General features: G+C 48.0%; 7 non-coding genes across 7 annotated transcripts; all 7 read right to left on the bottom strand.

Moving 5' to 3' along the window:
• Positions 1–84: 84 nt before the first annotated feature.
• Trnas-gcu lies at positions 85–166 on the bottom strand. The gene has a single exon. It is a non-coding gene; the product is annotated as a tRNA-Ser (tRNA).
• Positions 167–1002: 836 nt separating this feature from the next.
• Trnas-gcu lies at positions 1003–1084 on the bottom strand. The gene has a single exon. It is a non-coding gene; the product is annotated as a tRNA-Ser (tRNA).
• Positions 1085–1920: 836 nt separating this feature from the next.
• Positions 1921–2002, bottom strand: Trnas-gcu. Its single transcript has one exon. It is a non-coding gene; the product is annotated as a tRNA-Ser (tRNA).
• Positions 2003–2838: 836 nt separating this feature from the next.
• Positions 2839–2920, bottom strand: Trnas-gcu. The gene has a single exon. It is a non-coding gene; the product is annotated as a tRNA-Ser (tRNA).
• Positions 2921–3756: 836 nt separating this feature from the next.
• On the bottom strand, positions 3757–3838 carry Trnas-gcu. Its single transcript has one exon. It is a non-coding gene; the product is annotated as a tRNA-Ser (tRNA).
• An 836-nt stretch (positions 3839–4674) lies between these two features.
• On the bottom strand, positions 4675–4756 carry Trnas-gcu. The gene has a single exon. It is a non-coding gene; the product is annotated as a tRNA-Ser (tRNA).
• Positions 4757–10874: 6118 nt separating this feature from the next.
• Trnas-gcu lies at positions 10875–10956 on the bottom strand. The gene has a single exon. It is a non-coding gene; the product is annotated as a tRNA-Ser (tRNA).
• Between the last annotated feature and the right edge of the window lie 4535 nt (positions 10957–15491).

The following is a 15491-nucleotide window of genomic DNA, read 5'->3' as shown; positions in this document are numbered from 1 at the left end:
GCCACGTACACGCGTTGTTGTTACTACTGAGTGGCGTTTCGCACGGAGGAGTGACCGCAAACGCGTGCTTCACGTAAAATGCATCGACAAGGATGGGATTCGAACCCACGCGTGCAGAGCACATTGGATTAGCAGTCCAACGCCTTAACCACTCGGCCACCTCGTCTGCTGGTACAACAGCTGTGTCTTGGGCTAGTGCTTGCGGAAAGAAGACATTTGTCGATTCGAAAACGCATTCAAAACATCGTACTGGGCCGGTGTTAACGTCTAATTCCAAGCCGCAGTGCAGCCGACCAAGCTCCCACTCGCGAATCGTTTAATGACAGCATCCGTCCACGTCGATATCCGATCGGGGCAAAATCACCGGCCCACCTATTTACTGCAGGAATAAGCATTGTATCGACATGCAGTGTCGTCTAATGCAAATGAGAAAGGTGCTGTGCATTCTTTTCCAAGACTTACTGCAACGAAACGTACAGCTCGATACGCTACACTGATATTGCTTGCAAGGTTTTGACGTTCCCCCTAGCCCAAGATTGTCCTGCTGTTTGCGATGGAGCTTGGTGTTTGGTCGGCCACTAGCGACGGATGGCTGCAAAGTCAAGTCTCTCCAGTGGGCCCTGCCAAATCGCTTCTGTAGATGGCGGCCTCACTTGAAACAAACTGTCGTAAGGCGACAGTTGTGCTACAGATGGATTATTATAGGCTCGATACGTTAAAATGACTGCGACAGGTATGCACTTAAATATAAATTAGAGCTCGTCGTTCGCAAATACCAACATACTCGTAGCTGCAGCCGAAATTTGATTGGTTTGTAGATCTCGAAATGATGTTTAATTCGAAGGGCATACGCTATGGAATGTTGTGCGCTTTCATCTGGTGGGCAGTTTTGTCTCGTATTTCATTCACACGCTATTTGCCACGTACACGCGTTGTTGTTACTACTGAGTGGCGTTTCGCACGGAGGAGTGACCGCAAACGCGTGCTTCACGTAAAATGCATCGACAAGGATGGGATTCGAACCCACGCGTGCAGAGCACATTGGATTAGCAGTCCAACGCCTTAACCACTCGGCCACCTCGTCTGCTGGTACAACAGCTGTGTCTTGGGCTAGTGCTTGCGGAAAGAAGACATTTGTCGATTCGAAAACGCATTCAAAACATCGTACTGGGCCGGTGTTAACGTCTAATTCCAAGCCGCAGTGCAGCCGACCAAGCTCCCACTCGCGAATCGTTTAATGACAGCATCCGTCCACGTCGATATCCGATCGGGGCAAAATCACCGGCCCACCTATTTACTGCAGGAATAAGCATTGTATCGACATGCAGTGTCGTCTAATGCAAATGAGAAAGGTGCTGTGCATTCTTTTCCAAGACTTACTGCAACGAAACGTACAGCTCGATACGCTACACTGATATTGCTTGCAAGGTTTTGACGTTCCCCCTAGCCCAAGATTGTCCTGCTGTTTGCGATGGAGCTTGGTGTTTGGTCGGCCACTAGCGACGGATGGCTGCAAAGTCAAGTCTCTCCAGTGGGCCCTGCCAAATCGCTTCTGTAGATGGCGGCCTCACTTGAAACAAACTGTCGTAAGGCGACAGTTGTGCTACAGATGGATTATTATAGGCTCGATACGTTAAAATGACTGCGACAGGTATGCACTTAAATATAAATTAGAGCTCGTCGTTCGCAAATACCAACATACTCGTAGCTGCAGCCGAAATTTGATTGGTTTGTAGATCTCGAAATGATGTTTAATTCGAAGGGCATACGCTATGGAATGTTGTGCGCTTTCATCTGGTGGGCAGTTTTGTCTCGTATTTCATTCACACGCTATTTGCCACGTACACGCGTTGTTGTTACTACTGAGTGGCGTTTCGCACGGAGGAGTGACCGCAAACGCGTGCTTCACGTAAAATGCATCGACAAGGATGGGATTCGAACCCACGCGTGCAGAGCACATTGGATTAGCAGTCCAACGCCTTAACCACTCGGCCACCTCGTCTGCTGGTACAACAGCTGTGTCTTGGGCTAGTGCTTGCGGAAAGAAGACATTTGTCGATTCGAAAACGCATTCAAAACATCGTACTGGGCCGGTGTTAACGTCTAATTCCAAGCCGCAGTGCAGCCGACCAAGCTCCCACTCGCGAATCGTTTAATGACAGCATCCGTCCACGTCGATATCCGATCGGGGCAAAATCACCGGCCCACCTATTTACTGCAGGAATAAGCATTGTATCGACATGCAGTGTCGTCTAATGCAAATGAGAAAGGTGCTGTGCATTCTTTTCCAAGACTTACTGCAACGAAACGTACAGCTCGATACGCTACACTGATATTGCTTGCAAGGTTTTGACGTTCCCCCTAGCCCAAGATTGTCCTGCTGTTTGCGATGGAGCTTGGTGTTTGGTCGGCCACTAGCGACGGATGGCTGCAAAGTCAAGTCTCTCCAGTGGGCCCTGCCAAATCGCTTCTGTAGATGGCGGCCTCACTTGAAACAAACTGTCGTAAGGCGACAGTTGTGCTACAGATGGATTATTATAGGCTCGATACGTTAAAATGACTGCGACAGGTATGCACTTAAATATAAATTAGAGCTCGTCGTTCGCAAATACCAACATACTCGTAGCTGCAGCCGAAATTTGATTGGTTTGTAGATCTCGAAATGATGTTTAATTCGAAGGGCATACGCTATGGAATGTTGTGCGCTTTCATCTGGTGGGCAGTTTTGTCTCGTATTTCATTCACACGCTATTTGCCACGTACACGCGTTGTTGTTACTACTGAGTGGCGTTTCGCACGGAGGAGTGACCGCAAACGCGTGCTTCACGTAAAATGCATCGACAAGGATGGGATTCGAACCCACGCGTGCAGAGCACATTGGATTAGCAGTCCAACGCCTTAACCACTCGGCCACCTCGTCTGCTGGTACAACAGCTGTGTCTTGGGCTAGTGCTTGCGGAAAGAAGACATTTGTCGATTCGAAAACGCATTCAAAACATCGTACTGGGCCGGTGTTAACGTCTAATTCCAAGCCGCAGTGCAGCCGACCAAGCTCCCACTCGCGAATCGTTTAATGACAGCATCCGTCCACGTCGATATCCGATCGGGGCAAAATCACCGGCCCACCTATTTACTGCAGGAATAAGCATTGTATCGACATGCAGTGTCGTCTAATGCAAATGAGAAAGGTGCTGTGCATTCTTTTCCAAGACTTACTGCAACGAAACGTACAGCTCGATACGCTACACTGATATTGCTTGCAAGGTTTTGACGTTCCCCCTAGCCCAAGATTGTCCTGCTGTTTGCGATGGAGCTTGGTGTTTGGTCGGCCACTAGCGACGGATGGCTGCAAAGTCAAGTCTCTCCAGTGGGCCCTGCCAAATCGCTTCTGTAGATGGCGGCCTCACTTGAAACAAACTGTCGTAAGGCGACAGTTGTGCTACAGATGGATTATTATAGGCTCGATACGTTAAAATGACTGCGACAGGTATGCACTTAAATATAAATTAGAGCTCGTCGTTCGCAAATACCAACATACTCGTAGCTGCAGCCGAAATTTGATTGGTTTGTAGATCTCGAAATGATGTTTAATTCGAAGGGCATACGCTATGGAATGTTGTGCGCTTTCATCTGGTGGGCAGTTTTGTCTCGTATTTCATTCACACGCTATTTGCCACGTACACGCGTTGTTGTTACTACTGAGTGGCGTTTCGCACGGAGGAGTGACCGCAAACGCGTGCTTCACGTAAAATGCATCGACAAGGATGGGATTCGAACCCACGCGTGCAGAGCACATTGGATTAGCAGTCCAACGCCTTAACCACTCGGCCACCTCGTCTGCTGGTACAACAGCTGTGTCTTGGGCTAGTGCTTGCGGAAAGAAGACATTTGTCGATTCGAAAACGCATTCAAAACATCGTACTGGGCCGGTGTTAACGTCTAATTCCAAGCCGCAGTGCAGCCGACCAAGCTCCCACTCGCGAATCGTTTAATGACAGCATCCGTCCACGTCGATATCCGATCGGGGCAAAATCACCGGCCCACCTATTTACTGCAGGAATAAGCATTGTATCGACATGCAGTGTCGTCTAATGCAAATGAGAAAGGTGCTGTGCATTCTTTTCCAAGACTTACTGCAACGAAACGTACAGCTCGATACGCTACACTGATATTGCTTGCAAGGTTTTGACGTTCCCCCTAGCCCAAGATTGTCCTGCTGTTTGCGATGGAGCTTGGTGTTTGGTCGGCCACTAGCGACGGATGGCTGCAAAGTCAAGTCTCTCCAGTGGGCCCTGCCAAATCGCTTCTGTAGATGGCGGCCTCACTTGAAACAAACTGTCGTAAGGCGACAGTTGTGCTACAGATGGATTATTATAGGCTCGATACGTTAAAATGACTGCGACAGGTATGCACTTAAATATAAATTAGAGCTCGTCGTTCGCAAATACCAACATACTCGTAGCTGCAGCCGAAATTTGATTGGTTTGTAGATCTCGAAATGATGTTTAATTCGAAGGGCATACGCTATGGAATGTTGTGCGCTTTCATCTGGTGGGCAGTTTTGTCTCGTATTTCATTCACACGCTATTTGCCACGTACACGCGTTGTTGTTACTACTGAGTGGCGTTTCGCACGGAGGAGTGACCGCAAACGCGTGCTTCACGTAAAATGCATCGACAAGGATGGGATTCGAACCCACGCGTGCAGAGCACATTGGATTAGCAGTCCAACGCCTTAACCACTCGGCCACCTCGTCTGCTGGTACAACAGCTGTGTCTTGGGCTAGTGCTTGCGGAAAGAAGACATTTGTCGATTCGAAAACGCATTCAAAACATCGTACTGGGCCGGTGTTAACGTCTAATTCCAAGCCGCAGTGCAGCCGACCAAGCTCCCACTCGCGAATCGTTTAATGACAGCATCCGTCCACGTCGATATCCGATCGGGGCAAAATCACCGGCCCACCTATTTACTGCAGGAATAAGCATTGTATCGACATGCAGTGTCGTCTAATGCAAATGAGAAAGGTGCTGTGCATTCTTTTCCAAGACTTACTGCAACGAAACGTACAGCTCGATACGCTACACTGATATTGCTTGCAAGGTTTTGACGTTCCCCCTAGCCCAAGATTGTCCTGCTGTTTGCGATGGAGCTTGGTGTTTGGTCGGCCACTAGCGACAGTTTGTGCTACAGATGGATTATTATAGGCTCGATACGTTAAAATGACTGCGACAGGTATGCACTTAAATATAAATTAGAGCTCGTCGTTCGCAAATACCAACATACTCGTAGCTGCAGCCGAAATTTGATTGGTTTGTAGATCTCGAAATGATGTTTAATTCGAAGGGCATACGCTATGGAATGTTGTGCGCTTTCATCTGGTGGGCAGTTTTGTCTCGTATTTCATTCACACGCTATTTGCCACGTACACGCGTTGTTGTTACTACTGAGTGGCGTTTCGCACGGAGGAGTGACCGCAAACGCGTGCTTCACGTAAAATGCATCGACAAGGATGGGATTCGAACCCACGCGTGCAGAGCACATTGGATTAGCAGTCTAACGCCTTAACCACTTTTTTTTTTTTTTTTTTTTGGTTTACGAGACCAGTGCTCTACCACTTTTTTTTTTTTTTTTTTTTTTTTTTTACAGTACTGAAATTAAAATCCTAAAACATGACTATAAATGTAGACTGCTGACTGAAATAAAGATTAAAACACGAAAACTTCAGTCCTGGTGTAGAGAAGAAACATATATAAAGGCGGCAAATCCAGAAACAGTATAAAAGAAAATGGCTCACACAGGTGACCTTAGCCAACACCCTCTCTTTCAAATGTCAGGCTAAGCATATTGGCAAAATCATCTCGGAGGCCTGGCAATCGCAAGCGCTGCCAGTAAGCAGTAAGCATGTACTGCCGAAACGCTAGGTGTCCATCTTCTTCATGACAACTGTTGACAAAATGTACGAAATGGCCAATCAACCACATGACGGTATGGAGCTTCGTCCGCGGAAAAAAGGAAGAATCGGGCCGGACGATGATGTCAATAGTATAAGCGGCTTCAGCTGACCTAGTGACAAAAGCAAGTTGTTTCCTGAGCCAACGCCAATTAGCAAGGTGCCCACAGCAGGTGAATCGATGTTCAAGGGTATCCAGGAGACCACACCGAGTACAGGTGTCCGTGTCAGAAAGACCAATACGGTGCAGTCGTACATTGGTGGGAACCAAATTATTTATTACCCTATACCACGTGGACGCCACGGCCATAGAGTGGATCGGCAGACTAACGTTCTTCCAGACGTTCCTCCAGGACACAGATGGAGACGCCAGTTCTATTGGATTGGGACCGGCCAGCCCCTCCCAGCGGGCAATCAAGCCCTTGGTCGTTGGCACCGGTCGCCGCAAGAAGACGTCACCGAGGTAACTCACCGCAATGTAAAATTCCCGAATGTGTTTCAACTTAAAATTTAGGCGTCCGACATCGACAGGTGGAGCAAGGCTCGCCGGACGCACAACAGTAAAAAGCCTGGATGTAATTGAAGTCACTTCTTGCGTAACAATTAGAGTCGTTCGGCGGACGTACAAAGCAGACGCCTTGCGAGTAATGTCAGAGAGGCCCAAGCCTCCGGAGATACGCGGTTTCGTCATTACCTCGTAACGTAACTTGAATAGATGGCCCTTCCATATAAACCTGCTAGACAATTGGCGCAACCTTTTCGCCACCATCATGGGAAGTGGGAACAGCTGAGCAACATAATAAGCTTTACATAGAACGTAGGTGTCTAAAATTCTGACTTTTTGCAAAATGGTAGCAGAGCGCTGCTCATGGACCATCAGAGCCCCCTGTATCTTCTCGGTGACAGATTTCCAATTGAGAGCCGCCATTTTTAGAGGACACCGATCAATGATAATCCCCAAGGACGTATGGCGATCGACAAAAGTGGCCCAAGGGACGTCAGCATCGCGAAATCCTCGAATATCAAGGAACTTACATTTACCCTGATTGAGACGCGCTCCAGAGACACGACAGCATGCATCAACCGCCCCTTTCAACAACGGGATATCATCACGTTGACGGAGGAGAACAACGACATCATCCGCATATGCCTTAACAGAGAGCTTCCCACCAGAGAGGGACATACCCTGAAGCTTGAGAGCAATAGTCCGAAGCAGCGGTTCCAGGGACAATACGAATAAAGACATAGAGAGCGGACTACCCTGAGGCACTCCGCGGCGGATAGCAATGGGCGGCGTCAGCTGCCCATTGACTGACACCCGAGCTGTTATTCCCCTATACAAATTGCCAAGAACACCACATGATGAAGCGTTAAAACCTATTGTACCTAAAACACGATCTAAAAACACATGACTGACGCGATCAAAAGCCTTATAAAAATCAAGGAAGGCAAAGGCACAATGTACGTTTGTAACCGCCGCAACCGAGACAACATCCCGATATTCGGCTACTGGTGTCAGAATAGATCTATCATGAAAACAACATTGATGTGCACCAATCACACCCCGAAGCAGAGAAGACAACCGGCTATTGAGCGCTCTGGCAGCTGTCTTATAGTCAAAATTCAGCAATGTGAGCGGACGAAGATTGGCAGCAGATAAACGACCAGAGGACTTCGGGATTAAAACAATTTTCCCTACTTTAAAATCGGCAGGCACATCCATCCCCCTGACAATCTCATTTAAAATCTGCGTAAAAATGCCACCCAAAAGAGGCCAAAAACGGAGATAAAATTCTTTAGGCAGGCCGTCTGGACCCGGCGATTTACTGGACGGAGAGCGAGCAATAAAATCGAAAACATCATCTACCTGGAACTCCCGGAGAAATTCGCCGTTCGCGTCAGGCGCGATCGTCGCAGTTAGATCCCCAAAGACATCATCCGAAAGAGACTCACCAGAATCATCGGCAGAATATAGACTAGTGTAATACTGATGAAGAGCACGAACCATTTCCTCCTGTGCAATAAGCTGCCGTCCATCATCCACCACAAGAGAAGAGATGAAGGAGCGACGACGACGAGTCTGATGCCGTAGCAGGTGATACAAGGATGTCAGTTCACCTTCAACAAGAGAGTGAGGTTTCGACTTAACTCGCAGACCATCCATCTGTCGTCGTTTAAGGCTCAAGAGCTTGGCTTTAATACGACGAACATCATGGATCCGCAGTGGAGAGGTACCCGCCGCGTCATATAGTTCACGCAGGACAGAGTAGTAATATTCATACGTGTTCTTAAAATCACGCGTCCTAGCAGCACAGTAGAAAATCAAAGTCTGACGAATCTTGGGCTTGGCAAACGCAGTCCACCAAACCAGCAAGGAGGGGTATCGCGGGACAGAGCGAAGACATCGCTCCCACACGCCACTTATAACATCATCCATAGCACTGTCGGCAAGGTGGGAAACATTTAACATCCACTGGGAACGATAAAGTTTTGCAGGTTGGCGACTAAGATTTACAGTTGCAGTAAAAGCACAATGGTCAGAAAAACTAGTAGGAATAACATCGACAGAAAGAATTTTATCACATAAAAAATCAGATAAATAGAATCTGTCGAGTCTACTGCATGAGGACGCGGTAAAAAACGTATATTTCACCAGGGTTGGATATTTGTGTTCCCAAACATCACGCAGATGCATCGTACGAACTAAGTCATGTAAATCACGGCAATAATTAAAATTGGGGGACTGGTCTGCAGGGCGTAAAACACAATTAAAATCGCCTCCGAGCAGGAGACTCCGAGGACTCTGGCGCAAAAGATAAATAAGCTCTTCTTTATAAAAGCGCGATCGAGCCACAGTGTGACCCGAACCAGAGGGGGCATACAAAACAACGAGGCGGAGATCAAAAAGACGACAACCAATCCCACGGCCAGAGTCAAGGAATTCAATGTCAGTAATAGGAATGCCCTCTCGAAAGAAAAGAGCAGTTCCTGTTGAATATTCCGGCGCGACATTAAAAACAGTTTGAAATCCAGGTAGAGAGAGATCAGAAAACAACACTTCCTGCAAAAACACTACGTCCGCACAGGCGTCGTAAATAAACTGCCGCAAAGAGGCAATGCGAACGTCGGACTCAATACGGTTAACATTTAAGGTAAGAAAGGTGTATACTTGAACCATAGAGAGAAAAGCGAGAAAACAAATCACCTACACCGACGCACCAGCGTCACAGTCCATAGCAGGGGTGACAGAGGCATCCGAGGGAGGGGGACTGCTACCCCGTTCCGCGGATCCCTTACGTTTCGGTTTTTTACGAACAGCATTAACGTTCGGCTGAACGCGTAACTTGCGTCGGCTGACGGGCAAGGAAACTTCAGCCGCCGGTGACGTAGGAGGGTCAAGTTCTGTATCCGACACCACCCGCGCCGGTCCACATGCGGGATCCGGGGTCGCGGGGGAAACATCCGACAAAACGGAATGGTCAACACCTGCACTAGCTTCCGGCAAACATGGACTGCACGGAGGCGAAACGTGAGCAGGAAGGTCCGAGGCCGCAGAGTTGGAAGGAAGCGGAGCAGCTCCGCTGGCAGAGGTATGGGGCAGCGAAGCAGGAAGTTGTCGCGGCTCCACTTGTTGTGACATCGAAGTCGGTTCGGAAGACGGCGCCAACAGGCCCGACCGACGACCCGACTCGAGAGAAGCTGCGTCGGAGGCCGGAGGGGCGCCAGCAGCCGCCACCGGAACCGCTACCTCAGGAGGGCAGGGAGCAGCTACAGTACACAGTGGCTCGGAGGATGCCGGTCGCTCGGACTGGGGCATCTCAGGGAGATCCTCATCCGTACTATTTCCATCGTGTGGGCGACGCCTCTTATTATTCAAAAGTGGCACACCCACCTGAGGGACAGACGGAACAACATCAGATTTAGCACGCAAAGGAGGAAATTCTGTATCAGGGGTGCGCAAAACCTGTGGCGGGGCGCTACTACCACTGGACTGTGCTACACCAAGAGCAGAACCACCTGCAACGAGGTCAGCGACCGTTAACTTGCGACGCTGTTCGAGAGAATTTTTTAAAACAAAAAAGCCTCCGCGGACAGTCGGTACGCACGTGACCACTTTCATTGCACAAAAAACAGGTGCCCACCTGACCACTATATGTTACATGGACACGATATCCACCGATCTGCAGGTGAGATGGAATATTCTGCTTAACGTGCATTTCGACTGAACGAATACCACTGTAACATTGCAGGCGATGTTGGCTTGACCAGCGTTCAAGGCGAATGCTCTTTACATCACCATACTTCTGTAGACCCTCCTTAAGATAGACATTATCCACCTCCGGTGGAAAGTTGTAAACACGAACATTGGTATACGTGATGGAAGCATTGGAAAGCAGCACGGTACTTACAGAATCATCCCGATGCCGAAAGAGAACTTGATGACCATATTTAGAAAGAATTTTATCAACCTGAAGTGGGTCCATAAACTTAACAAAGAAAACATACAGTTCGGTATCAAAATAAGCAGTGTGCACCTGATCCGAATGAACACCAAAGGTATCTACCAACCAATCATGAATCTCAAGAGAACTAGGTTGCACATGGCGGGTTGACTTGTCAAAAGCAAAACTAACTGTAGCCTGACGAGGAATAACCTGGGACGACATTTTCAAAATATGCGGTCGAAACCGCTACACAAAAAACACTGAAATAAGGACAGAAAGTAACACAAGGTACGAAACAACGACGGAGAAACACTCACAGAAGTTGCAACACAACACGTAAACAAAAACGATAGTCCACTATACGTAACGCTACGGCGGAGCGGAAGACTAGGCACGTCCACACTGCACGGCGTCTAAAGCGGAACGCGTTTCGCACGGAGAAGGAGTGACCGCAAACGCGTGCTTCACGTAAAATTCATCGACGAGGATGGGATTCGAACCCACGCGTGCAGAGCACATTGGATTAGCAGTCCAACGCCTTAACCACTCGGCCACCTCGTCTGCTGGTACAACAGCTGTGTCTTGGGCTAGTGCTTGCGGAAAGAAGACATTTGTCGATTCGAAAACGCATTCAAAACATCGTACTGGGCCGGTGTTAACGTCTAATTCCAAGCCGCAGTGCAGCCGACCAAGCTCCCACTCGCGAATCGTTTAATGACAGCATCCGTCCACGTCGATATCCGATCGGGGCAAAATCACCGGCCCACCTATTTACTGCAGGAATAAGCATTGTATCGACATGCAGTGTCGTCTAATGCAAATGAGAAAGGTGCTGTGCATTCTTTTCCAAGACTTACTGCAACGAAACGTACAGCTCGATACGCTACACTGATATTGCTTGCAAGGTTTTGACGTTCCCCCTAGCCCAAGATTGTCCTGCTGTTTGCGATGGAGCTTGGTGTTTGGTCGGCCACTAGCGACGGATGGCTGCAAAGTCAAGTCTCTCCAGTGGGCCCTGCCAAATCGCTTCTGTAGATGGCGGCCTCACTTGAAACAAACTGTCGTAAGGCGACAGTTGTGCTACAGATGGATTATTATAGGCTCGATACGTTAAAATGACTGCGACAGGTATGCACTTAAATATAAATTAGAGCTCGTCGTTCGCAAATACCAACATACTCGTAGCTGCAGCCGAAATTTGATTGGTTTGTAGATCTCGAAATGATGTTTAATTCGAAGGGCATACGCTATGGAATGTTGTGCGCTTTCATCTGGTGGGCAGTTTTGTCTCGTATTTCATTCACACGCTATTTGCCACGTACACGCGTTGTTGTTACTACTGAGTGGCGTTTCGCACGGAGGAGTGACCGCAAACGCGTGCTTCACGTAAAATGCATCGACAAGGATGGGATTCGAACCCACGCGTGCAGAGCACATTGGATTAGCAGTCCAACGCCTTAACCACTTTTTTTTTTTTTTTTTTTTTGGTTTACGAGACCAGTGCTCTACCACTTTTTTTTTTTTTTTTTTTTTTTTTTTTTTACAGTACTGAAATTAAAATCCTAAAACATGACTATAAATGTAGACTGCTGACTGAAATAAAGATTAAAACACGAAAACTTCAGTCCTGGTGTAGAGAAGAAACATATATAAAGGCGGCAAATCCAGAAACAGTATAAAAGAAAATGGCTCACACAGGTGACCTTAGCCAACACCCTCTCTTTCAAATGTCAGGCTAAGCATATTGGCAAAATCATCTCGGAGGCCTGGCAATCGCAAGCGCTGCCAGTAAGCAGTAAGCATGTACTGCCGAAACGCTAGGTGTCCATCTTCTTCATGACAACTGTTGACAAAATGTACGAAATGGCCAATCAACCACATGACGGTATGGAGCTTCGTCCGCGGAAAAAAGGAAGAATCGGGCCGGACGATGATGTCAATAGTATAAGCGGCTTCAGCTGACCTAGTGACAAAAGCAAGTTGTTTCCTGAGCCAACGCCAATTAGCAAGGTGCCCACAGCAGGTGAATCGATGTTCAAGGGTATCCAGGAGACCACACCGAGTACAGGTGTCCGTGTCAGAAAGACCAATACGGTGCAGTCGTACATTGGTGGGAACCAAATTATTTATTACCCTATACCACGTGGACGCCACGGCCATAGAGTGGATCGGCAGACTAACGTTCTTCCAGACGTTCCTCCAGGACACAGATGGAGACGCCAGTTCTATTGGATTGGGACCGGCCAGCCCCTCCCAGCGGGCAATCAAGCCCTTGGTCGTTGGCACCGGTCGCCGCAAGAAGACGTCACCGAGGTAACTCACCGCAATGTAAAATTCCCGAATGTGTTTCAACTTAAAATTTAGGCGTCCGACATCGACAGGTGGAGCAAGGCTCGCCGGACGCACAACAGTAAAAAGCCTGGATGTAATTGAAGTCACTTCTTGCGTAACAATTAGAGTCGTTCGGCGGACGTACAAAGCAGACGCCTTGCGAGTAATGTCAGAGAGGCCCAAGCCTCCGGAGATACGCGGTTTCGTCATTACCTCGTAACGTAACTTGAATAGATGGCCCTTCCATATAAACCTGCTAGACAATTGGCGCAACCTTTTCGCCACCATCATGGGAAGTGGGAACAGCTGAGCAACATAATAAGCTTTACATAGAACGTAGGTGTCTAAAATTCTGACTTTTTGCAAAATGGTAGCAGAGCGCTGCTCATGGACCATCAGAGCCCCCTGTATCTTCTCGGTGACAGATTTCCAATTGAGAGCCGCCATTTTTAGAGGACACCGATCAATGATAATCCCCAAGGACGTATGGCGATCGACAAAAGTGGCCCAAGGGACGTCAGCATCGCGAAATCCTCGAATATCAAGGAACTTACATTTACCCTGATTGAGACGCGCTCCAGAGACACGACAGCATGCATCAACCGCCCCTTTCAACAACGGGATATCATCACGTTGACGGAGGAGAACAACGACATCATCCGCATATGCCTTAACAGAGAGCTTCCCACCAGAGAGGGACATACCCTGAAGCTTGAGAGCAATAGTCCGAAGCAGCGGTTCCAGGGACAATACGAATAAAGACATAGAGAGCGGACTACCCTGAGGCACTCCGCGGCGGATAGCAATGGGCGGCGTCAGCTGCCCATTGACTGACACCCGAGCTGTTATTCCCCTATACAAATTGCCAAGAACACCACATGATGAAGCGTTAAAACCTATTGTACCTAAAACACGATCTAAAAACACATGACTGACGCGATCAAAAGCCTTATAAAAATCAAGGAAGGCAAAGGCACAATGTACGTTTGTAACCGCCGCAACCGAGACAACATCCCGATATTCGGCTACTGGTGTCAGAATAGATCTATCATGAAAACAACATTGATGTGCACCAATCACACCCCGAAGCAGAGAAGACAACCGGCTATTGAGCGCTCTGGCAGCTGTCTTATAGTCAAAATTCAGCAATGTGAGCGGACGAAGATTGGCAGCAGATAAACGACCAGAGGACTTCGGGATTAAAACAATTTTCCCTACTTTAAAATCGGCAGGCACATCCATCCCCCTGACAATCTCATTTAAAATCTGCGTAAAAATGCCACCCAAAAGAGGCCAAAAACGGAGATAAAATTCTTTAGGCAGGCCGTCTGGACCCGGCGATTTACTGGACGGAGAGCGAGCAATAAAATCGAAAACATCATCTACCTGGAACTCCCGGAGAAATTCGCCGTTCGCGTCAGGCGCGATCGTCGCAGTTAGATCCCCAAAGACATCATCCGAAAGAGACTCACCAGAATCATCGGCAGAATATAGACTAGTGTAATACTGATGAAGAGCACGAACCATTTCCTCCTGTGCAATAAGCTGCCGTCCATCATCCACCACAAGAGAAGAGATGAAGGAGCGACGACGACGAGTCTGATGCCGTAGCAGGTGATACAAGGATGTCAGTTCACCTTCAACAAGAGAGTGAGGTTTCGACTTAACTCGCAGACCATCCATCTGTCGTCGTTTAAGGCTCAAGAGCTTGGCTTTAATACGACGAACATCATGGATCCGCAGTGGAGAGGTACCCGCCGCGTCATATAGTTCACGCAGGACAGAGTAGTAATATTCATACGTGTTCTTAAAATCACGCGTCCTAGCAGCACAGTAGAAAATCAAAGTCTGACGAATCTTGGGCTTGGCAAACGCAGTCCACCAAACCAGCAAGGAGGGGTATCGCGGGACAGAGCGAAGACATCGCTCCCACACGCCACTTATAACATCATCCATAGCACTGTCGGCAAGGTGGGAAACATTTAACATCCACTGGGAACGATAAAGTTTTGCAGGTTGGCGACTAAGATTTACAGTTGCAGTAAAAGCACAATGGTCAGAAAAACTAGTAGGAATAACATCGACAGAAAGAATTTTATCACATAAAAAATCAGATAAATAGAATCTGTCGAGTCTACTGCATGAGGACGCGGTAAAAAACGTATATTTCACCAGGGTTGGATATTTGTGTTCCCAAACATCACGCAGATGCATCGTACGAACTAAGTCATGTAAATCACGGCAATAATTAAAATTGGGGGACTGGTCTGCAGGGCGTAAAACACAATTAAAATCGCCTCCGAGCAGGAGACTCCGAGGACTCTGGCGCAAAAGATAAATAAGCTCTTCTTTATAAAAGCGCGATCGAGCCACAGTGTGACCCGAACCAGAGGGGGCATACAAAACAACGAGGCGGAGATCAAAAAGACGACAACCAATCCCACGGCCAGAGTCAAGGAATTCAATGTCAGTAATAGGAATGCCCTCTCGAAAGAAAAGAGCAGGCCTGTTGAATATTCCGGCGCGACATTAAAAACAGTTTGAAATCCAGGTAGAGAGAGATCAGAAAACAACACTTCCTGCAAAAACACTACGTCCGCACAGGCGTCGTAAATAAACTGCCGCAAAGAGGCAATGCGAACGTCGGACTCAATACGGTTAACATTTAAGGTAAGAAAGGTGTATGCTTGAACCATAGAGAGAAAAGCGAGAAAACAAATCACCTACACCGACGCACCAGCGTCACAGTCCATAGCAGGGGTGAC

The sequence above is a fragment of the Schistocerca piceifrons genome, chromosome 2 (genome assembly GCF_021461385.2).
Source record: "Schistocerca piceifrons isolate TAMUIC-IGC-003096 chromosome 2, iqSchPice1.1, whole genome shotgun sequence".
NCBI classification, from domain to species: Eukaryota; Metazoa; Arthropoda; class Insecta; order Orthoptera; family Acrididae; genus Schistocerca; species Schistocerca piceifrons.
This window is presented reverse-complemented; position numbering and strand designations above follow the sequence as displayed.